The sequence below is a fragment of the Macaca thibetana genome, chromosome 6 (genome assembly GCF_024542745.1).
Source record: "Macaca thibetana thibetana isolate TM-01 chromosome 6, ASM2454274v1, whole genome shotgun sequence".
Taxonomy (NCBI): domain Eukaryota; kingdom Metazoa; phylum Chordata; class Mammalia; order Primates; family Cercopithecidae; genus Macaca; species Macaca thibetana.
In genome coordinates, this window is record NC_065583.1 from 126,581,509 (window position 1) to 126,607,369 (window position 25,861).

Here is a 25,861-nt window from a genome sequence, read left to right on the forward strand (position 1 = left end):
ACATAATACAAGTTTATTTCTTGTCCATATACTAGTGGTAGGCAGGGGAAAATGTGGGCAATAGCTTTCCTCCATACAGTCATTTAGAAATCTAGGTTGATAGAGGTCTTGCCAACTTCAGTATATGGATGCACCAAGGTTTTCCCAATAGGAATTTCCCCCTACTAGGGAAAATAAGCCAGAGAAAAGAATTTTATGGACCAGAACTGGACACAGCATGTAACATTTCCATGGCATGAGTGGAAATGTTGAGTTCATAGGCTAGAACTCAATTTATATGGTCTCACCTAGTTGCAGAGAAGACTGGAAAACGTAGTCCCTAGCTGGGCAGTCACTTTTCAAAGAATCTCTGCACTTTGGATAGGAAACCATTAATTTCTGGTGGACAGTTAACTACCTATATCATGTGCTCTACCATATTTCTTTTGAGAAAATTTAGACAAAGAATCAACACTGTGTTTGAAATGGAAAATAATAAAAGAATAAACCATTCTCCCCATGAATAGCCTTAATAGTGATACCTTCACCACTGTCTCTACTATCTCCATGGAACTACTGTAGAGGAGACTGAAGAAAGAAGAAAATGGAAAAAAAAGAAGGAGGGAATCTCAGAGGAGGAGAAAAGGAAGAGAGCGAAAGGGAAAAAGATTGTGGGAAACATACGATGAAGGGATGAGAAAAATAAAATTGGACTTCCTGGATATACTTGAGGGATTAAGAAAAGTTAGCAGCACTTTACTTCTCTTGCAAGTTTTCCCTCTCAAATCGTGAGATAACTTCACGCAGATTTCGTGTGGGCATAGCTGGGTTCTGGTTTCCCTTCACTTCAGAAATGTTCTAATATGGATTTACCATTACATTACATCAATAAAAAGATAATATATGAAAAGGCTTTGTAAAGTACAAAGAATTATTCAACTGTAATTAATATGGATTTTAGCATGAGACCTGATATATATTTTTTAAAGGCTGTTTAAAGGTTGTTGCTGGGCTAACTCTTTAATAATTTACTAATTGCAAGTCCTTTATATTTTGTTTTAAAATTATATTTTATATTAAAATATAAAATGCATACAAGTAAAGGCATAAATCCCCATTGTGCTGCTTGATGAATTTTTCAAAATTACTGGGAAGAAACACAGCATTACCAACACCCAGCCGATCCTCTCATGCCTGTTCCTAATAATGATCCTCTCTTGTTCCCTCAGAAGTAACAACTTACACTTCACATAAATGGAATTATATGCTCTGATTTTATTTTCTGTGAGATTAATTTGTATTGTTGTATGTGGCAGAATTTGTTTATTTTTATTACTGTATAAAATTTCATGATATAAATATACTTACCTATTTTACTCTTTGGGGGCATTTTGATTTCAAGTTTTCAACTATTATGAATAACATTGCTATGAACATTCTTGTATCTGCTCTTTTGTCTGCATATATACACATTTCTGTTGAGTATTTTACCTATGAATGGAATTTTTATATCATTGAGTTGTGTATTCTCTTGTAGTAGATACAGCTAAATGGTTTTACAAATGGTCACAATTTATCCTCCCAGTAGCAGTGTAGGAGAGTTCCAGTTTCTCCACATCCTAGTCAGCACTTATTATTGTTAGTCTTTTTAATTTTAGTCACTCAGATGGATACATAGTGGTTTCAAATTTTCTTGATTAATGAGCCTGAGAACTCTTTCACATGTTTGATAGACATATCCTCTTATGAAGAGCATGTCCATATCTTTTGTAAAAATAGTTGTAAACATAAAGTTGTTAGTCTTTCTCTCATTACTTTGTAGGAATGTCATATATTCTGATCAATCTTTTGTCAGATATCTGTAGTGCCTGTATCTTCTCCCATTCTGTGGTTTGCCTTCTCATTCTCTTAATGATGTCCTTAAATGTGCAAAAGTAATTAATTTCACCAATCGTGTTCTTTAAGGATAATACTTTTTTCATGTGATAGTCAAGAAATTTTATACTGTTCTAAGAATATGAAGATAGCATACTTTTTTTCTGGAGACGTTATTTACAATCTGCTTGGAATTAAAGTTTTAATATGGCATGAAGATAATTCAATATTTTTTTAGTCAACTGAATATCCCATTTTCATAGCACTAAGTGTAGAAAAGACTGTCCTTTCACAGCTTGTAATGTAATAATGTCTTATCCAGATCCCCATTTAGCAAGCCAGTGTACCCACACCTCCAGATGTTGTGTGTCAACTGCTAACAATAACAATATCAAATGCTTCAGAGAACCGCCATCTTCTGATGAGAACCACCACCCCTGGGAAGTTATATCCCCTCTGGGAATGGTCCTCAGACAGTGAATGACTAATATGAGACTACTAAAGGCTGGATTCCTTGCCTCAAGAAGGGTCAATACTGTGGTGTGGTTTATGCTTCTGAGCCTCCCCCTCTGGATTAAGCCATAGCTAGCCTTTGCCAGAAAACACAGCCTTGCTTTGCTCTTTATCCTTTCCTGTTATGTTTCCTTCTCTCCCTATATAGGAATAATTTCCTGAAAAGCACTCCCTCAAATCACATGCATTACAAACCCTGTCTCAAGCCCTGTGTCTAGGGAACTCAACCTAATGCAGTCGTTTCCAGAAGTGCTTCCAGGAAGCAGACTCTAGGAATGTGATTCCTAATTTGGATCACTTTCTGGATATATGACAGAGTACCTCATCACCAGTTCTGATAGCCTGTTGTGGTATGCAGTAGAGGACAACTGCTGAGACATTCACTTGTCGTGAACTAGGATAGGATATTATGAAAGAGGTTGCATAGGTTTGTAAAATATCTATGGCATTTGGAACATAGAAGAGAATAATGACAAGAACTGGAAAATTGGGGGCTTGTTGCAGAATATTTTGAAAAGAGAAAATTATAGGCTCAGGAAATCTGCCACCAATTTATTTTATTTTATTTTATTATTTTATTTTATTTTATTTTTGAGATGGAGTTTTGCTCTTGTTGCCCAGGCTGGAGTGCAGTGGCATGATCTCGGCTCACCGCAACCCCTGCCTCCTGGGTTCAAGCAATTCTCCTGCCTCAACCTCCCAAGAAGCTGGGATTACAGGCATGTGCCACCATGCCCAGCTAATTTTGTATTTTCAGTAAAGATGGGGGTTCTCCATGATAGTCAGGCTGGTCTTGAACTCCCGACCTCAGGTGATCTGCCCACCTCGGCCTCCCGAAGTGCTGGGATTACAGGTGTGAGCCACCACACCTGACCATATGACACTAATTTAAAGCAAAATGTGAGAGTTAGGGGGCTGCTTAAGTAGCCTTCAAAGTGCCCTCATTTCTTGTTAGTGGAGGAGAGATACAGCTGAAGATCAGGCCCAGGACCTAATTTCTAGGAGTGGCAGAACTTCAAAGAAAGGTGAATTCTCAGCCTAGCCAAGTTTCCTATGCTAAAGATAATTACCTGATAGAGAATGAGTGAGACTGTAAGGCTTGATGGAAGGCTATCTGGGTAGATATACTTGAACATTAATAATTCTCTTGTGCCCTCTGGGTTTGCAGAAGTGGCACCAACTCTCCATTGCAAAAATATAGAGTCTGCCTTTCTTGAAGACTATTAGATAGGTAGAAATAAGTGTTGATTCTCCACAGAATTTGCCCTCAATTCTCCTTCTGACCACTAGACCAATACTAGGATTACATTTAAGCTTGAATCAGCTAGGTGTGTGCTGGGGAAAACTAATGGGGGAGTGATTATATGTTTCTTAATAAGAAGGTACTGTCCCATGATACAGAATTTAACATATGGCAAGAGCCCTTGGAGATAATTCTCCCGGATTGCTCTTGGACCTTTATGGAAAGTCATGGTCCACATTGAATGAGATAGAGAAGCAAAAACTGCCATGGCAGATTGTAAAGAAAGGAATCAAAAAGTTTGGAGATTCTATACCCACGAGGTTGCTAACTTAGATGGAATTACTAATTTCTTAAAAGACACAATCTAAAAAATAATTACATAAAATACACAATCTAGCAAAATTTGCACAATGAGAAATAGCTAATTCACATAGGTGTATATCATTAAAGAAATGGAATCAACAATACTGTACAAAATAGAAAGCACCAGGCTCAGATGCTTTCACTTATGAATTCTACCAAACATGACAGAAGAAATAATGCCAGTGCTTTACAATATCTTCCAGAAAATCTGAGGAGAGCAAAACTTCCTAACTCATCTGTGAGGCCAGTATTACCCTGATACCAAAACCAGATAAAGACATTACAAGAAAAATATAGACTGACACCTCTTGTGAACACAGATGCAAAAATCCTCAATAAAATATTAGCAAATTGAATCTAAGGAAACTCAAGACTAAAGGGAACAGGGCCTGGTTTTAACTTCATATCACTAAAAAGGCATAAGAGGGTAGAAAAGATAGTCTTCAATTGCTGCCACCACCCTTTCCCCATTCCCTCAACAGTTGCCACATGGCATGGAGAATCTGTGCACTTGGGGGAAGGAAGACCACAGTGATTGTGGGATTTTGCTTTAGAACTCCATACTGCCCTGTCACAGTGAAAAGTAATATTAGGCAGAAGTCAGCTAGCACCCACAGAGGGAGCATTTAGACCAGCCCCAGCTAGAAGAGACTTGCTCATCCCAGTAGTTGGAAACGGTTCTGACTAAAAGGAGCTAAAGTGCTCTGGGGCTCCAAATAAACTTGAAAGGCAGTCTAGGCCACAAGCACTACAATTCCGGGGCAAGTCCCGGTGCTATGCTGGGCGTAGAGCCAGTGGACTTTGGGGGCACATGACTCAGTGAGACACCAGTTGGAGTGGCCAAGGGAGTGCTTTTGTCACTCCTCACTCAACCCCAGGCAATACAGCTCGCAGCTCCAGGGGAGACTCCTTCCTTTGCTAGAGGAGAGGAGAGGGAAGAGTAAAGAGGACTATGTCTTGCAACTTGGATACCAGTTCAGCAACGGTAAGATAGAGCACCAGGCAGAGAGCTGAGACCATTTATTAGTCCGTTCTCACACCACTATGAAGAGCTTCCCAAGACTGGGTATTTTATAAAGAAAAGAGGTTTAATTGATTCACAGTTCCATATGGCTGGGAAGGCCACAGGATATTTACAATCATAGCAGAAGGGGAAGAAGCACATCTTACCTGGTGGCAGGTGAAAGACGGTGAATGCGTAAAGGAGAAGCTGTCAGACACTTATAAAACCACCGGACCTCATGAGAACTCACTCATTATCACAAGAACAGCATGGGGGACACGACCCTTGTGATTTAATCACCTCCCACCAGATCTCTTCCTTGACACTTGGGGATTAAAATTCAAAATGACATTTGGGCGAGGACACAAAGCCTAACCCTATCAGACCCCCAATTCCAGGTCCTTGCTTGTAGACATTTCCAGACACACCCTGGGCCAGAAGGGAACCCACTGCTTTGAAGGAAATGACCCAATCCTGGCAGGATTCATCACTGCTGACTAAAGAGCCCTTGGGCCCTGAATAATCAGTAGTGGTACCAGGCAGTAGTCCCTGTGGGCCTTTGATGAGATTCAGAGATGTGCTTCAGATGTGACCGGGCATATTCCCAGCTGTGGTGGCTATGGGAAGGGATTTCTGCTTGAGAAAAGGAGAGGGAAGACTAAAGGGAACTTTGTCGTGCAGCTTAGGTACCAGCTCAGCCACAGTCGGGTAGAGCAACAAGTGGACTCTTAAAGTCCCTGATTCCAAGTTTTGGCTCTTGGACAGCCTTTCTGGACCTGCCCTGAGCCAGAGGGGAGCCCACTGCCCTGAAGGGAGAGTCTCAGGCCTGGCAGCATTCTCCATAAGCCGATTGAAGAGGCCCTGGGCCTTGAATGAACATCAGCAGTAGTCTGGCAGTATTCACCATGAAACTGGGAAGTGGTAGCCACAAGGAGAGACTCTTCTACATGTGAAAAGGGGAGGGAAGAGGGGTGCGAAGATGGTTCAACACATGCAAATCAATCAAGGTAATACATCATATCAACTGAATGAAGGACAAAAATCATATGATCATTTCAATTGATGCTGAGAAGAGATTTGATAAAATTTGACATCACTTCATGAAAAAAGCCATTAAAAAGCTGGATTTAGAAGGAATATACCTTAACACAATGAAAGCCATATGTGACAGGCCCACAGCTAGTATCATACTGAATGGGGAATAACTGAAAGTCTTTCCTCTAAGATCTGGAACATGAAAAGGATGCTCACTTTCACCACTGTTATTCAGCATAGTAGAGCAAGTTCTTGCTAGCACAGTCACACAAGAGAAAGAAATAAAAGGCATCCAAACTGGAAAGGAAAAAGTTACATTATCCTTGTTTGCAGATGATATGATCTTATATTTGAAAAAATCTGAAGACCACTAAAAAATTATTAGAAGTGATAAACAAGTTTAGTAAAGTTGCAGGACACAAAATCGACATACCTAAACCAGTAGCATTTCTGTATGCTAACGGAGGACAATGTGAAAAAGAAATAAATGAGTTCCATTTATAATTACCACAAATAAAATTAAATAATCATGAATTAACCAAAAAAAGAGAGAAATCTCTACAATGGAAACTAAAAACAGGCCAGACGCAGCGGCTCATGCCTGTAACTCCAGCACTTTGGGAGGCCGAGGCGGGTGATCATGAGGTCAGGAGTTTGAGACCAGCCTAGCCAACATAGTGAAACGCCGTCTCTACTAAAAATACAAAAAATTATCCAGGCATGGTGGTGAGTACCTGTAGTCCCAGCTACTTGGGAGGCTGGTGCAGGAGAATCACTTGAACCCAGGAGGCAGAGGTTGCAGTGAGCTGAGATTACACCACTGCACTCCAGCCTGGGTGACAGAGTGAGACTCCATCTCAAAAAAAAAAAAAAAAGGGCGGGGGCGGAGCAAGATGGCCGAATAGGAACAGCTCCAGTCTCCAACTCCCAGCACAAGCAACACAGAAGACCGGTGATTTCTGCATTTTCAACTGAGGTACTGGGTTCATCTCACTGGGGAGTGCCGGACGATCGGTGCTGGTCAGCTGCTGCAGCCCGACCAGCGAGAGCTGAAGCAGGGCGAGGCATTGCCTCACCTGGGAAGTGCAAGGGGGAAGGGAATCCCTTTTCCTAGCCAGGGGAACTGAGACACACAACACCTGGAAAATCGGGTAACTCCCACCCCAATACTGCGCTTTAAGCAAACAGGCACACCAGGAGATCATATCCCACACCTGGCCGGGAGGGTCCCACACCCACGGAGCCTCCCTCATTGCTAGCACAGCAGTCTGTGATCTACCGGCAAGGCAGCAGCGAGGCTGGGGGAGGGGCGCCCGCCATTGCTGAGGCTTAAGTAGGTAAACAAAGCTGCTGGGAAGCTCGAGCTGGGTGGAGCTCACAGCAGCTCAAGGAAACCTGCCTGTCTCTGTAGACTCCACCTCTGAGGACAGGGCACAGTAAACAATAACAAACACAGCCGAAACCTCAGCAGACGCAAACGACTCTGTCTGACAGCTTTGAAGAGAGCAGTGGATCTCCCAACACGGAGGTTGAGATCTGAGAAGGGACAGACTCCCTGCTCAAGTGGGTCCCTGACCCCTGAGTAGCCTAACTGGGAGACATCCCCCACTAGGGGCAGTCTGACACCCCACACCTCACAGGGAGGAGTACACCCCTGAGAGGAAGCTTCCAAAGCAAGAATCAGACAGGTACACTCGCTGTTCAGAAATATTCTATCTTCTGCAGCATCTGCTGCTGATACCCAGGCAAACAGGGTCTGGAGTGGACCTCAAGCAATCTCCAACAGACCTACAGCTGAGGGTCCTGACTGTTAGAAGGAAAACTATCAAACAGGAAGGACACCTACACCAAAACCCCATCAGTACATCACCATCATCAAAGACCAGAGGCAGATAAAACCACAAAGATGGGGAAAAAGCAGGGCAGAAAAGCTGGAAATTCAAAAAATAAGAGCGCATCTCCCCCAGCAAAGGAGCGCAGCTCATCGCCAGCAATGGATCAAAGCTGGACGGAGAATGACTTTGACGAGATGAGAGAAGAAGGCTTCAGTCCATCAAATTTCTCAGAGCTAAAGGAGGAATTACGTACCCAGCGCAAAGAAACTAAAAATCTTGAAAAAAAAGTGGAAGAACTGATGGCTAGAGTAATTAATGCAGAGAAGGTCATAAACGAAATGAAAGAGATGAAAACCATGACACGAGAAATACGTGACAAATGCACAAGCTTCAGTAACCGACTCGATCAACTGGAAGAAAGAGTATCTGAGATTGAGGATCAAATGAATGAAATGAAGCGAGAAGAGAAACCAAAAGAAAAAAGAAGAAAAAGAAATGAACAAAGCCTGCAAGAAGTATGGGATTATGTAAAAAGACCAAATCTACGTCTGATTGGGTGCCTGAAAGTGAGGGGGAAAATGGAACCAAGTTGGAAAACACTCTTCAGGATATCATCCAGGAGAACTTCCACAACCTAGTAGGGCAGGCCAACATTCAAATCCAGGAAATACAGAGAACGCCACAAAAGTACTCCTCGAGAAGAGCAACTCCAAGACACATAATTGCCAGATTCACCAAAGTTGAAATGAAGGAAAAAATCTTAAGGGCAGCCAGAGAGAAAGGTCGGGTTACCCACAAAGGGAAGCCCATCAGACTAACAGCAGATCTCTCGGCAGAAACTCTCCAAGCCAGAAGAGAGTGGGGGCCAATATTCAACATTCTTAAAGAAAAAAATTTTAAACCCAGAATTTCATATGCAGCCAAACTAAGTTTCTTAAGTGAAGGAGAAATAAAATCCTTTACAGATAAGCAAATGCTTAGAGATTTTGTCACCAAATAGAGCTAACTATCCTAAATATATATGCACCCAATACAGGAGCACTCAGATTCATAAAGCAAGTCCTTAGCGACTTACAAAGAGACTTAGACACCCATACAATAATAATGGGAGACTTTAACACTCCACTGTCAACATTAGACAGATCAACGAGACAGAAAGTTAACAAGGATATCCAGGAATTGAACTCATCTCTGCAGCAAGCAGACCTAATAGACATCTATAGAACTCTCCACCCCAAATCAACAGAATATGCATTCTTCTCAGCACCACATCGTACTTACTCCAAAATCAAACACGTAATGGAAGTAAAGCACTCCTCAGCAAATGTAAAAGAACAGAAATTATAACAAACTGTCTCTCAGACCACAGTGCAATCAAACTAGAACTCAGGACTAAGAAACTCAATCAAAACGCTCAACTACATGGAAACTGAACAACCTGCTCCTGAATGACTACTGGGTACATAAGGAAATGAAGGCAGAAATAAAGATGTTCTTTGAAACCAATGAGAACAAAGATATAACATACCAGAATCTCTGGGACACATTTTTTTTTTTTTTTTTTTTTTTTTTGAGACGGAGTCTCGCTCTGTCACCCAGGCTGGAGTGCTGTGGCCGGATCTCAGCTCACTGCAAGCTCCGCCTCCCGGGTTCACGCCATTCTCCTGCCTCAGCCTCCTGAGTAGCTGGGACTACAGGCGCCCGCCACCTCACCTGGCTAGCTTTTTTGTATTTTTTAGTAGAGACAGGGTTTCACCGTGTTAGCCAGGATGGTCTCGATCTCCTGACCTCGTGATCCGCCCGTCTCGGCCTCCCAAAGTGCTGGGATTACAGGCTTGAGCCACTGCGCCCGGCCTCTGGGACACATTTAAAGCAGTGTGTAGAGGGAAATTTATAGCACTAAATGCCCACAAGAGAAAGCAGGAAAGATCTAAAATTGACACTCTAACATCGCAATTAAAAGAACTAGAGAAGCAAGAGCAAACACATTGGAAAGCTAGCAGAAGGCAAGAAATAACTAAGATCAGAGCAGAACTGAAGGAGATAGAGACACAAAAAACTCTCCAAAAAATCAATGAATCCAGGAGTTGGTTTTTTGAAAAGATCAACAAAATTGACAGACCACTAGCAAGACTAATAAAGAAGAAAAGAGAGAAGAATCAAATCGACGCAATGAAAAATGATAAAGGGGATATCACCACCGACCCCACAGAAATACAAACTACCATCAGAGAATACTATAAACACCTCTACGCAAATAAACTGGAAAATCTAGAAGAAATGGATAATTTCCTGGACCCTTACACTCTTCCAAGACTAAACCAGGAAGAAGTTGAATTCCTGAATAGACCAATAGCAGGCTCTGAAATTGAGGCAATAATTAATAGCCTACCAACCAAAAAAAGTCCAGGACCAGATGGATTCACAGCCGAATTCTACCAGAGGTACAAGGAGGAGTTGGTACCATTCCTTCTGAAACTATTCCAATCAATAGAAAAAGAGGGAATCCTCCCTAACTCATTTTATGAGGCCAACATCATCCTGATACCAAAGCCTGGCAGAGACACAACAAAAAAAGAGAATTTTAGACCAATATCCCTGATGAACATCGATGCAAAAATCCTCAATAAAATACTGGCAAACCGGATTCAGCAACACATCAAAAAGCTTATCCACCATGATCAAGTGGGCTTCATCCCTGGGATGCAAGGCTGGTTCAACATTCGCAAGTCAATAAACATAGTCCAGCATATAAACAGAACCAAAGACAAGAACCACATGATTATCTCAATAGATGCAGAAAAGGCTTTTGACAAAATTCAACAGCCCTTCATGCTAAAAACGCTCAATAAATTCGGTATTGATGGAACGTACCTCAAAATAATAAGAGCTATCTATGACAAACCCACAGCCAATATCATACTGAATGGGCAAAAACTGGAAAAATTCCCTTTGAAAACTGGCACAAGACAGGGATGCCCTCTCTCACCACTCCTATACAACATAGTGTTGGAAGTTCTGGCTAGGGCAGTCAGGCAAGAGAAAGAAATCAAGGGTATTCAGTTAGGAAAAGAAGAAGTCAAATGGTCCCTGTTTGCAGATGACATGATTGTATATTTAGAAAACCCCATTGTCTCAGCCCAAAATCTCCTTAAGCTGATAAGCAACTTCAGCAAAGTCTCAGGATACAAAATTAATGTGCAAAAATCACAAGCATTCTTATACACCAGTAACAGACAAACAGAGAGCCAAATCAGGAATGAACTTCCATTCACAATTGCTTCAAAGAGAATAAAATACCTAGGAATCCAACTTACAAGGGATGTAAAGGACCTCTTCAAGGAGAACTACAAACCACTGCTCAGTGAAATAAAAGAGGACACAAACAAATGGAAGAACATACCATGCTCATGGATAGGAAGAATCAATATCGTGAAAATGGCCATACTGCCCAAGGTAATTTATAGATTCAATGCCATCCCCATCAAGCTACCAATGAGTTTCTTCACAGAATTGGAAAAAACTGCTTTAAAGTTCATATGGAACCAAAAAAGAGCCTGCATCTCCAAGACAATCCTAAGTCAAAAGAACAAAGCTGGAGGCATCACGCTACCTGACTTCAAACTATACTACAAGGCTACAGTAACCAAAACAGCATGGTACTGGTACCAAAACAGAGATATAGACCAATGGAACAGAACAGAGTCCTCAGAAATAATACCACACATCTACAGCCATCTGATCTTTGATAAACCTGACCAAAGCCAGAAATGGGGAAAGGATTCCCTATTTAATAAATGGTGCTGGGAAAATTGGCTAGCCATAAGCAGAAAGCTGAAACTGGATCCTTTCCTTACTCCTTATACAAAAATTAATTCAAGATGGATTAGAGACTTAAATGTTAGACCTAATACCATATAAACCCTAGAAGAACACCTAGATAATACCATTCAGGACATAGGCATGGGTAAGGACTTCATGTCTAAAACACCAAAAGCAATGGCAACAAAAGCCAAAATTGACAAATGGGATCTAATTAAACTAAAGAGCTTCTGCACAGCAAAAGAAACTACCATCAGAGTGAACAGGCAACCTACAGAATGGGAGAAAAATTTTGCAATCTACTCATCTGACAAAGGGCTAATAGCCAGAACCTACAAAGAACTCAAACAAATTTACAAGAAAAAAACAAAGAACCCCATCAAAAAGTGGGCAAAGGATATGAACAGACATTTCTCAAAAGAAGACATTCATACAGCCAACAGACACATGAAAAAATGCTCATCATCACTGGCCATCAGAGAAATGCAAACCAAAACCACAATGAGATACCATCTCACACCAGTTAGAATGGCGATCATTAAAAAGTCAGGAAACAACAGGTGCTGGAGAGGATGTGGAGAAATAGGAACACTTTTACGCTGTTGGTGGGATTGTAAACTAGTTCAACCATTATGGAAAACAGTATGGCGATTCCTCAAGGATCTAGAACTAGATGTACCATATGACCCAGCCATCCCATTACTGGGTATATACCCAAAGGATTATAAATTATGCTGCTATAAAGACACATGCACACGTATGTTCATTGTGGCACTATTCACAATAGCAAAGACTTGGAATCAACCCAAATGTCCATCAGTGACAGACTGGATTAAGAAAATGTGGCACATATACACCATGGAATACTATGCAGCCATAAAAAAGGATGAGTTTGTGTCCTTTGTAGGGACATGGATGCAGCTGGAAACCATCATTCTTAGCAAACTATCACAAGAACAGAAAACCAAACACCGCATGTTCTCACTCATAGGTGGGAACTGAACAATGAGATCACTTGGACTCAGGAAGGGGAACATCACACACCGGGGCCTATCATGGGGAGGGGGGAGGGGGGAGGGATTGCATTGGGAGTTATACCTGATGTAAATGACGAGTTGATGGGTGCAGCACAGCAACATGGCAGAAGTATACATATGTAACAAACCTGCACGTTATGCACATGTACCCTACATCTTAAAGTATAATAATAAATAAATAAATAAATAAATTAAAAAAAAAAGAAAAAAAAAAGAAAAAAGAGAGAAAACTATAAAACATTGATGTAAGAAATTGAAGAGGACACAAGAAAATGAAAATATATTCCATGTTCATGGATTGGAAGAATGAATATTGTTAAAACATCCATACTACCCAAAGCGATCTACACATTAAATGCAATCCCTATCCAACTACCAATAACATGCTTCACAGAAATAGAAAAATAACCTGAAAATTTATATGGAGCCACAAAAGACTGAGAATATCTCAAGATGTCCTAAGCAGAAAGAACAAAACTAGGAATCCCATTACCTGACTTCAATTTATACTGCAGAGCTATAGTAACCAAAGAGCATGGTACTGGTATAAAAATAGATACATAGACACATGGAACAGAATAGAGACCTCAGAACTAAATCTATATATTTACAGTGAACTCATTTTCAACAAAGGTTCCATGAACATACATTGGGGAAAGGATAGTCTTTTCCCTAAATGGTGCTGGGAAAACTGGTTATGCAGGGAAAACTGGTTAACCATATGCAGGGGAATGAAACTAGATCCCTATCTCTTGTCATATATAAAAATCAAATAAAAATGAATTAAAGACCTAAATCTGAGACCTCAAACTATGGAACTACTAAAAGAAGACATTCATGAGATGAGACGACCCACAGAATGGGAGAAAATACTTGCAAACTACCCATGTGACAAAGGTTTAATAACCAGAATATATAAGGAGCTCAAACAACTCTATAGGAAAAAAAATCTAATAATCCAATTTAAAAATGGGCAAAAGATCTGAATAGACTTTTCTCAAAAGAAGACATACAAATGGCAACAGGCATATGAAGAGGTGCTCAACATCATTATGCATCAGAGAAATGCAAATTGAAACTAAAACGAGAACTATAACTAAAACTAAAATTGAAACTAAAATCATCTTACCCCAATTAAAACAGCTTTTATCCGAAAGATAGGCAATAACCAATGCTGGCAAGAATATGGAGAAAATGGAACATTTGTACACTGTTGGCGGGAATATAAATGAGTACAACCACCATGGGGAATAGTTTTGAGCTTCCTCAAAAAGCCAAAAATAGAATTACCATATGATCCAGAAATCTCACTGCTAGGTATATACCCAAAAGAAAGGAAATCAGGATATTGAAAAAATGTCTGCACTCCCAGTTTACTGTAACACTATTCACAATAGTGAAGATTTGGAAGCAATATAAGTGTGTTCATCAGCAGATGAGTGGATGGGAAAATGTGGTGGTACACAATGATGTACTATTCAGTCATAAAAAGAATAAAATTCTGTCATTTGAAACAATATGAATGGAACTACAGTTTATTACATTAAGCAAAATAAGATAAACTTCACATGTTCTCACCAATTTGTGGGAACTAAAATTTGTAACAAATGAACTCATGGAGATAGAGAGTAGAATGATGGTAACTAGAAGCTGAGAAGGGTAGTGGGGGTAGGGGGAGAAATGGAGATGGTTAATTGATACAAAATTATGATTTGATAGAATAAATAAGATCAAGTATTTGATAGCACAACAGAGTGACTACAGTCAGCAATAATTTATTGTACATTTTAAAATAACTAAAAGAGTATAATTGGTTTGTAACACAAAGAAAAGATAAATGCTTGAGGTGATGGGTGCCCCATTTATCCTGATGTGATATTACACATTGCATGTCTGTATCAAAATATCATATCATAAATATGTATATATCATAAATATGTACACTTCCTTCGTACTCACAAGCAATTTTTAAAAATTTAAAAAGTTCTGTTAAAACTTTGTTTCATCCATAAAATTATTAAAAATATTGTATAAAATTACCTTCGGGCCATGTGTATATAAAATATACACTAATTTTGTGTTTAGACTTGGGTACCATACCCAAGATATCTCCTTATGTATGTGCAAATATTTCAAAATCTGAAAAAATTCAAAATCTGAAACAGTTCTAGTCTTAAGCATTTTGAATAAGAGATATTTAATCTCTATTTCTTCTTATATGAGTTGTGATAGTTTGAGTCTTTCAAGAAATTCGTCAGTTTCATCTAAGTTATCAAATTTGTGAGCATAGAGTTATTTATAATATTCATTCATGTATTGCACTTTTAATATTCATGGGGTTAGTAATGGTGATTCTTACTTTATTCTTATATTGGTTATTTGTGTCTTCTCTCTGTTTTTCTTTTTTTGTTTGTTTGTTTGAGACGGAGTCTCGCTCTGTCGCCCAGGCTGGAGTGCAGTGGCGCGATCTCCGCTCATTGCAAGCTCCGCCTCCCGGGTTCACGCCATTCTCCTGCCTCAGCCTCCCGAGGAGCTGGGATTACAGGCGCCTGCCGCCACGCCAGGCTAATTTTTTTGTACTTTTAGTAGAGACGGGGTTTCACCGTGTTAGCCAAGATGGTCTCGATCTCCTGACCTCGTCATCCGCCCGCCTCGGCCTCCCAAAGTGCTATGATTACAGGTGTGAGCCACTGCGCCGGGCCCTCTCTGTTTTTCTTTGTTAGCCTGGCAATAGTTTTGTCAACTTTATTAATCTTTTCAAAGAACCAGCTTTTGATTTCACTGTTTTTCTCTTCTCATGTTCAGTTTCATTGATTTATGTTCTAATTTTTGTTACTTATTTTCCCTTGTTTCATTTAGAGTTTAATTGTTCTTCTTTCTCTGGTTTCTTAAGGTGGACACAGGCTTTTGATTTTAGATCTTTCTTCTTTTTAATGGCATTTAATGCTATAGATTTCTGTCTTAGCACTGCTGTAACTCTATCCCACAAAGTTTGAAAAATTATATTTTATTTTCATTTAGTTCAATATTCTAAATTTCTCTTGAGATTTCTTCAAGTCATGTGTTATTTAGAAATATGTTGTTTAATTTCCAAATATTTGAGTGTTTTCCAGCTATCATTCTGTTGCTGATTTCTCCTTTAATTCCATTGTTGTCTGATAACATGCTTCTTATGATTTATATTCTTTTAACTGTTAAGGTGTACTCGGTGGCTAAAAATGTGGCCTATCCTGGTGAATGTTCATGTGAGCTTGAGAAGAATGTGTATGCTGCTGTAGCTGGATGGAGTATTCTATAAACATCAATTAGATCCAGTTAATTGATAGTGCTTTTCAGGCCAACTGTATCTTTATTAAATTTATGCCAGCTTGACCTATCAGTTACTGACAGAAGCGTATTAAAGTCTTCAACTATAATAATGATTTTTTTCATTTCTCCTTGCTGTTCTATCCATTTTTGCTTCATATATTTTGACATTATTGTTAGGCGCATACGTGTTTAGGATTGTTATGTCTTCTTGGAGAATTGGGTCCTTTTTCATTATGTAATATCCTCTTTAGCTCTGATAACTTTCACTCTTCTAAAGTCACATTCATCTGAAGTTAATACAAGTACTTCAGCTTACTTTGATTAGTATTAGTGTGATATTCCTTCTCCATCCCTTTACTTTTCTCTTGAGTCTTTATATTTGTAGTGGGTTTCATAGAGACATATCTAGTTAGGCCTTTTAAAAAATTCTACCTTAACAGTTATAGTCTTTTAATCAGTGTTTTATATTGTTACCATTTAAAGTGGCTATTCTGGGCATAGTGGTGTGCTCTTATAATCCCAGTTATTCTGGAGGCTGAGACAGGAGAATCACTTGAACCCAGGAGGTGAAGGTTACAGTGAGCTGAGATCATGCCATTGCACTCCAGGTTGGGCAACAGAGCAGGACTCCATCTCAAAAAAAAAAAAAAAAAAAAAGGCTATTGATATAAATAAATTAATATGTATTATGTTTGTAACTGTTTTTTATTTATTGCATTTTTTGGTTCCCACTCCCAGTTTTAATTGATCATTTTATATGATATTTTAAAAATCTGTTTTAGCATACCAATTATACTTTTTTGACATTAAAAGTTTCCCAAAGGTTGTAATATATATTTTTAACAAATATTAGTTCACTTTCAAAGAACACACATAATGCAGATGCTTTATAACTGTGTGCTCAGTTCCTCTTTTCAGTCTTTGTAACATTGCAGTCATTCATTTCACTTATCCATATGCTATACACATTGTTACTATTATTACTTTAACAAATTGTTACTATTATTACTTTAAACAGTTATATTTTAAGAAAAAGAAAAGTAACAGATTCTATGTTATCTTTATTTATTTCTTCACTGATGCTCTTCTTTTCTTTGTGTAGTTCCAAGTTTCTGAACTACAAAATTTCCTCTGCCTGAAAAACTACTTTTAACATTTCTTTTAGGGAGGTCTGCTGGCAACGAGTTTCCTCAGTTTTTGTTTGTCTGAGAAAGTCTTTATTCCTCTTTCACTTTTAAAGGATAACTTTGCTGGACATAGAATTCTACACTGGTAGTTTTTTGACTTTAAAGATTTTACTTCACCCTTTTTGTTTGTATAGTTTATGATGAGAAGCCCATTATAATTCTTATTCTTCTTCCAGTACAGGAAAAAAAGTTTTTATCCTCTGGATTCTTCTCAGATTTCCCTTTAATTTTTGCAGTTTGAATATGACAGTGTAGGTATGTGCGTGTATGTGTGTGTTGATATTTATCCTGCTTGATGTTCTCTGCACTTCCTGGACTTATGGTTTGGTGTCTGTCATAAATTTTGGAAAATGCTCAGTTTTTATTAGCCTTTTTTACTTCAGCCTCTTCCTTCTTTCCTACCTTCTTCTCTCTCTCTTTATATATATATGTGTGTGTGTGTGTATATATATGTATGTATATATCTGTATGTGTATATATATGTGTGTGTATATATATCCTCTCTGGCATTTGAACTATGCATATATGATGACACATTTTGCAATTGTCTCATAGTTCTTGGATTTGCTGTTATGGGTTATTGTTTTTCATTCTCTTTTCTATCTTTGTTTTAGGCTGAGAAATTTTGTCAATATATCTTCAAGCTCACTAATTCTGTCCTTGGCCATGTCTAGTCTACTGATGACCCCATTCTTTATTTCTGTTACAATGTTTTTGATTTCTAGCATTTCCTTTTTATTATTTCTTAGAGTTTCCATCTTTCTGCTTACATTATCCACTTCTGTTTACATGGTGTCTCCTTTTCCTCTTAGAGTACTTAACATATTAATCATACTTATTTTAAATTCCTTGTCTGAAAATTCCAAAATCTATGTCATATCTTGTTCTGATGCTTGATTTGCCTTTTCAGACTAAGTTTTTTTTTAATCTTTTAGCATTATTTGTGTGTGTGTGTGTGTGTGTGTGTGTGTGTGTGTGTTTGAAAGCCAGACACGATGCACTGAGTAATAGGAACTGAGGTAATAGGCTTTTAGAATGAGGTTTATATTAATCTAGTTAGGATTTCAGCTGTCTGATGTTTGTTGTGCTGTAAATACTAGAAGCTTCAAATTCCCCTAATGTCCTTGATTTTATTTCCTCCATTGTCTTTAGACTTCCTTAAGAACTTCCCTTGACTCTTTACATATAGTCTACATCTTGTGCCTCTGTCACAGTTGTTTTACTAGTGCCTGTTGATGTGGTGGTAAGGTGTGAGGAAGAAGTGGCGTTTTGTAATCTTACAATTAAATTTCAATCTTTTAATGCACCCGTGTCTCTGGAATGTGACCTTAAAAGTGTTTTCCAGTAGTATAACTCATTCCCTAATTCCTTTCCACGGCTGCAGCTCTATTACTTTGAAGCTATAACCTTTACTGACTTCTTTTCCACCTTACGGGAGGTGGGTTAGAAGGAATGCCCTTTGCCCAGACAGGATAAAGTTCTGGCAAAGTTTTTTCCCCTGTAAGTAGAACTTTGTTAAGGAGAGGGCTCTGAACATATTTCACAATGATTAACCTTTTCCCACCCCCAACTGCCAGAGCCATGAAGGGATTTCTTTGGGATCTTCACTGTGATCACTTGGTAGTGTTCCTGGAGGTAAAACCCATGGAAATCTGGGGAAACACCTAAGAAAAAGGCCTTCAGAAAATTTTACTCTCATAGTAGTCCATACCCAGTCTCCAGAAATTCATCAAAGTTTCCATTTAAGTGTTCCTGTCAGTTAACAGCTCTTGTGGCTTTTCCTTCAGGTAGTAGGGTTTCAGCTGTGACTTGGGATTCACTGGTTTCTCCAGATTTTAGGGTGATGGTTTTCCCTGCAACTTAAGTTTTCTGATAAGTCCAAGAAAAGCCATTGATTTTCAGATTACCCAGATTATCTTGTTATAATAGCAGAAATGATGATTTTCATGCTCCTTAAATGTTGGAATTGAAACTTTAAGTTGCCCAGTGACATTTAATATAATTATGCATATGACTAAATTTAGGCCTACCACTTAATTAATCGTTTTATGCTTTCCCTCTGTTTTTTTGTTTAAATATATTTTGTTTTTTAGAGTAGGTTTTGTCTCACAGCAAAATTGAGTGGAATGTATAGAGAAACTTTTCATATGCCCCAATTCCCTGCAAATGCATAGTCTCCTCCATTATCAACATTCCCCACCAGAGTATTACAATTTATTACAATTGAACCACACTGACACATCATAATTATAATCTGCCATTATAGTACCATACAGAATAATTTCATAGCCGCCCAAATCCTCTATGCTTCACCTCTTGTATTTTTTCATTTTCCCTTTTTTACATTCAAGTAGATTACTTTAATATTTTTAAAATTTCATTTTAAATTTATCTGTTGGCTTCTTAGCTATACCCTACATGATTTGTAATGGTGTTTTTGGGGGTTACAATATGCATTCTTAATTTTAAAAAACCATCTTCTTAGGTATAACATTGTGAAATTGCAGACAAAGTGTAAGAATCCTGCAAAGATATAATTCTATTTATTGTCCCTTCAGATCTATTGGCAATTGATTCCCTTAGTTTTCTCTCTTTTGAAAATGCCTTTATTTCACTGTCATTCTTGAAGGCTAGTTTTGCTAGCTATAGAATTCTTGGCTGAGAGGGCTTTTTGTTCTCATTATTTCAGATTTTGTTCCATTATCTTTAGTCTTCCATAGTTTTAAATGAGAAGTCAGAATTCTTGTTTCTTTGTGTTTAATGTATGGGTTTTATAAGGCTGCTTTCAATATTTATCCTTTATATTTAATTTTTAGCCCTTTGACTTTGATATGTCTACTCTTGGTTTTCTTTGCATTTATCATGTTAAAATTCACTGGTTTTCTTAAGGCTGTAAACTTATGCCTCCAAATTTGAGGCATAATTAGCTATTATTTCTTCAAATATTTTTTCTCCCTCATTCTTTTGTGTCTATTGATATGATAAAGTGATTTTTCTTTTTTTTTTTACCTTGTTAATGTGATGGATTACATTACTTGATTTTTGAATGTTGAACTAGCCTTGAATGCCCCATATGTACTCCACTTGATCATATATAATTATTTTTACACATTGTTGGATTTGGTTTGCTAATATTTTGCTGAAGATTTTTGCATCTGTGTTCATAAAATATATTGGTCTGTAGCTTTTTTCCTCGTATTTGTCTGGTTTTAGTATGAGGGTAATGCTGGCTTCAGAATAAGTTAGGAAGTATTCCTTCTGCTTCTATCTTTTGAAAGAGATAGTAGAGAATTGGTATCATTTCCTCCTTAAATGATTGGTAGAATTCACCAGGGAAATCATCTGGGCCTGATGTGTTCTGTTTTGTAAGGTTATTAGTTATTGATTAAATTTCTTTAATAGCTATAGGCCTATTCAGATTGTCTATTTCTTTTTTTTTTTTTTTTTTTTTTTTTTTTTGAGATGGAGTCTCCCTCTGTCCCCCAGGCTGGGGTGCAGTGGCGTGATCTCGGCTCACTGCAAGCTCTGCCTCCCGGGTTCACGCCATTCTCCTGCCTCAGTCTACCGAGTAGCTGGGACTACAGGCGCCCGCCACCGTGCATGGCTTATATATATATATATATATATATTTGCATTTTTAGTAGAGACGGGGTTTCACCGAGGTCTTGATCTCCTGACCTTGTGATCCGCCCGCCTCGGCCTCTCAAAGTGCTGGGATTACAGGCGTGAGCCACCGCGCCCGGCCTGCCTATTTCTTCTTATATGAGTTCTGGCAGTTTGTGTCTTTCAAGGTATTGGTCAATTTCATTAAGTTACCAAGTTTGAGGGCTTGTTGTTCAAAGATGTGTTCATGGTTTTCTTTAGTTATCATTATTTATTTGTTCATAGGTTTTCTTTATTATCTTTTGCTGTTCCAGGGATCTATAGTGATGGCCTATCTTTTGGTTCTGATATTGATAATTTGTGCCTTTTTTCTGTTTCTTCTTAGTCTGGCAAGAGGTTTATTAATTTTTTAGACCTTTCAAATTGCTATCTTTTGATTTTGTTAATTTTTGATTTCTTGTTTTCAGTTGTATTGATTTCTGCTTTGACTTTCATTGTTTCTTTTTTAAAGCTTACTTTGGATTTAATTTGCTCTTCTTTTTCTAGTTTGCTAAGGTGGACACTTAGATAATTGATTTTAGATGTTTTCTTTTCTAATATACTCATTCAATGCTATACGTTTCCCTCTAAGCATTGCTTTCATTGCATCCCACAAATTTTGATAACTTGTATTTTCATTTAGTTCAAAATATTTTCAAGTTTTTTTCAAGATGTATTCTTTGACCCATGTGGTATTTAGAAGTGTATTGTTTAATCTTGAAGTATTTTGGGATTTTCTGACTATCTGTCTGTTATTAATTTCTAGTTTAATTCCATTGTGGCTTGAGAGCAGATGCTGTGTGATTCCTATTTTTAAAAAAATTTTAAGGTTCATTTTATGACACCAAATGTGGTCTATCTTGGTGAAAGTCCCACTTGAGTTTGAGAAGAATATGTATTCTGCTGTTGCTGGGTGAAGTGGTTGATACACATAAATTTTATTCATTTGATTGACTGAGCTTGACTACGTTTTTTTCTGATGAAATGCCTGCTGGATCTGTTCATTTCTGATAGAGGAGTGTCAAAAATCTTCAACTATTTTAGTGGATTTCTCCATTTTTTCTTGCAATTCTATCAGTTTTGCCTGCTATATTTTGATGCTCTGTTTTTAGGCACATACACGTTAAAGATTGTTATGTCTTCTTGGAGAATTGGGCCCTTTGTTATTACATAATTCCAGTCTTTTTCCCTGATAACTTTCTTGAATTGTAGCTCCCATAATGCCCACTGTCATGGGAGGTACCCGGTGGGAGGTAATTGAATCATGGTGGTGGGTTTTACCCATGCTGTTCTCGTGATAGTGAATAAGTCTCATGAGATCTGATGGTTTTATAAAGGGGCGTTTCCCTGCACACTTCTCTCTCGCCTGCCATCATGTGTGACTTTGCTCCTCATTTGGCTTCTGCCATGATTGTGAGGCCTCCCAGCCATGTGTAACTGTGAGTCAATTAAATCTCTTTCCTTTATAAATTACTCAGTCTCAGGTATGTCTTTGTCAGCAGTGTGAGAACAGATTAATATCTGCCATGTTTGTAGTATCTATATTGATATAACTATATGCCTAGGTGTAGATTTTTTTCCATTTATCCTTCTTGGTGTTCTCTGAGCTTATTGGATCTGTAGTTTAGTATCTGATTTAATTAATTGGAGGAAATTACTAGTCATTATTGCTTTGAATATTCCTTCAGTTTCTTTCTCTTTTTCTTCCCCTGGTAGTCACATTACCTGCATGTTACACTTTTTGTCATTGTCCCACAGTTCTTAATATTCTGTTCTTCTCTAACATTTCATTATTTATTCCTTTTCAGAATGTTCAGTTATTCTTTCTTAGAATGTGCATTATCCATTCATTATTGCATGCTGCCTAGTTTTTTCATTACAGACCTTAGCATATTAAATCATAGTTGTTTTAAATTCATGGTCTGATAATTATAACATCTTTCCCATATCTGAGTGTGATTCTGATGCTTGCTGTGTTTCTTCTGACTGTGTTTTTTGCCCCTGAGTATGCAATTTTTTTGTTTAAAGCTGGACATAATATGCTAGGTAAAAGGAGCTGGGGTAAATAGGCCTTTAGTAATGTGATGTGGTAAAGTGTGGGGGAAGGGGAAGCATTCTATAGTCCAATGAGTAGGTCTGTGTCCTTTGGTGAGCCTGTGCCCTGGGCTGTGAACCTCATCATTGCTCCACAGTTAATACCTTCTTCCCCTTAGGTGGGACAGGATAGTTAGAAGGGGCTGAGGGTTGGATATTTCCTTTTCCCCAGGTAAGTTAGTCTGATAAAACCTTGGCAGGTTAGGTTCTGGCAAAATTGCTTTTCTTGAGAGGAGGCTGTATTAGTAGGGACAAAATGCTCTGGCATATTTCAAATGATTCTTTTCCCCCATTCCCTGGTGGAAGCATGAGTGGATTTTTCTCTGATCTTCACTGTGATAAACTGGTAGAGTTCCTGGAGGTAAAACTAAAGTGTGGAGGCTGCCTAATGACTAGGTCCCCCTAGAGTGTTCAACTCTTAGACTTGCCCATTCTGAGCCTCCAGCAATTTGTCTATTACAGTTCAGGTTTTCCTAGCCCACTGCTGGTTCCTGCAGAGCTTCTGCTTATGAGTTTTGCTTTGGATAGTTGTGATTCTCTGCATCTGTCTGTTTCTTCAATTTCGGGGGCAGTGGTTTGCCTTGTGATCTCACTTCTCTGATGGTGTGAGCTGTTGATTTTTCAATTTCTTCAGTTTTTTTACTTGTTGTTACAGACAGAGTGGTGACTTCCAAGCTTCTTACATGCTGAACTGGAAACTAGGAGTTCTTTTCTTTCTTTCTTGAATTCCATTTACACATGTATTTGACTTTTGATATTGTTCTACTTGTTCCTGTGGTTTTCTCATTAAATATTTTTTCTCAGCCAGGTGTGGTGGCATGAGTAATTCCAGCACTTTTGGAGGCTGAGGTGGGAGGATAGCATGTGCCTAGTAGTTTGAGACCCGCCTGGGCAACACAGGGTGACCCCATATCTACAAAATATAAAAACATCAGCCAGGCATGATGGCTCACACTTGTGGTCCCAGCTACTTGGGAAACTGAGGTAAGAGGATCTGCTTGAGCCCAGTGAGTCAAGGCTGTAGTGAGCTATGATCCTGCCACTGCACTGCAGCCTGGGTATTACCCATAGAGTAAGACCCTGTCTCACACACACACAGAAATTCTCTTCTTCACATTAAACAATTTCTCCTGATCTATCTTCATGTTGACTAACACTTCTGTCTACCATCTTTATTTTGTTGTTAAACCAATCCTGTGTACCTTCATTTTAGAAATTTTATGTTTCAATTTTAGAATTTGTATTTTGCTCTTTTTTATAGTTTCTATTTTTCTTCTGAGATTTTTATCCTTTCATTCATTAGGAGTGTATTTTCCTTTACCTTATTGAACTTTGTTGAAATAGCAACTTTATAATATTTGTTTGATAATTTCAATGGCAGGTTCATCTTATGGTTGGCTTTTGCTTTTTTATCTTCTCCCTTGAGAATGAGTCACATCGTCCCACTTCTTCACATATCAAGAAGTTTTGAATTATATCCAGGATACTGTGAGTTTTATGTTGTGTGGTCCTGAATTCTGTTATATTTTTCCAAAAAGTGTTTATGTTTCTGTGTTAACAGGTAACTTACCCAGTGAGATGCAAATTGCAAACTCTGTTTTGCCTGAGGTAGGTAGCCGCTTCGGTATCAGTTTTGTTCTTTTAGTTTCAACTGGAAGTTGTTTTGGCTCTGTCATCTGATTCTTTATACAAGAAAGAGAAAGGTTTTCTTTTGTTGTTGTTTGTTTGTTTTTTTGACAGGGTCTCACTCTGTTGTCTAGGCTGGTGGAGTGCAGTGGCACAATCATAGCTCACTTCAGCCTTGACCTCCCAGTCTCAAGTGATCCTTCTACCTCAGGCTCCCAAGTTGCCACAATGTCCGGTACATCTTTTTGATTTTTTGTAGAGATGAGATCTCACTATGTTGCCCAGGTTGGTCTCCAACTCCTAGACTCAAATGATCCTCTTTGGCCTCCCAAAGTGCTAGGATTACAGGTGTGAGCCACTGTGCCCAATTTATAATTTTTTTTTTCAAACAAAACAAAAGTATAAGCCACCCTGCAACATGCCATGACTACAGACAGACTGCTTTCAGAATAAAATCACAAAAATAGAAAACTCAGCCTGCACTGTTGCCTTCTTCCAAATGTCAATATCCCCTTAACATCTCCCTGGTCTTTTCATTCTCTGGAGCCCTGAGGTAGCTGCTCACTGAATTTTGTCCAGAATTTATATTTGTTATTTGTAGGTTGTTTTGTCTGTTAAGGATTTATTCTACCATACTGGAAACAGAACACTTTCAGACTCTGGTTTCATGGCAAGATTCTCTAGTCTGTACCACAGCTGAATGACCATCAAAGAGAATGTTTAGCTTTCTAAAATTCCATTGCCTCACCGGTAGAACGGAGTTTCAAATGAATCAAAACATGTAAACAATGTATTAGGGTTCTCCAGAGAAACAGAATGAGTAAGATATATAGAGATATATGAGAAGAGATTTATTATAGTAATTGGCTCACTTGATTATGGAGGCCATGGTCATCATCGTTGGAGAACGATGAAAGGCAGTGGTATGATTCACTATGAGCCTAAATGCTTCAAAACCAGGGAAACTGATGACATAACTCCCAGTCCTATAGGCTGGAGGCTTGATAATCAGGGTGGGAGGTGAAGGCAAGTAGGTGGTGGAGTTTGCTAGTGTCAGACTCTAAGGCCTAGAGTCTGAAGTCCTCAGAACTAAGAGCTCTAATGAACAAAGACAGGAGAAGATGGATGTCCTAGCTCAAGAAAACAGAAACAGAATTCATCCCGTCTCTACATTTTTGTTCCATTCAGGTCCTCAATGGATTGGATGACGCCTGCCCGTGTTGGTGAGGGTAGATGTTCTTTACTCATCTACTGATTCAAATGCTAATCTCTCCTAGAAATACCCTCAGAGACACACT

General features: G+C 38.5%; 1 protein-coding gene across 23 annotated transcripts in view; it reads right to left on the reverse strand.

Moving 5' to 3' along the window:
* Positions 1-25,861, reverse strand: part of NDUFS4 (NADH:ubiquinone oxidoreductase subunit S4) — a 696,041-nt gene that overhangs the window by 279,630 nt on the left and 390,550 nt on the right. The window lies entirely within an intron of this gene.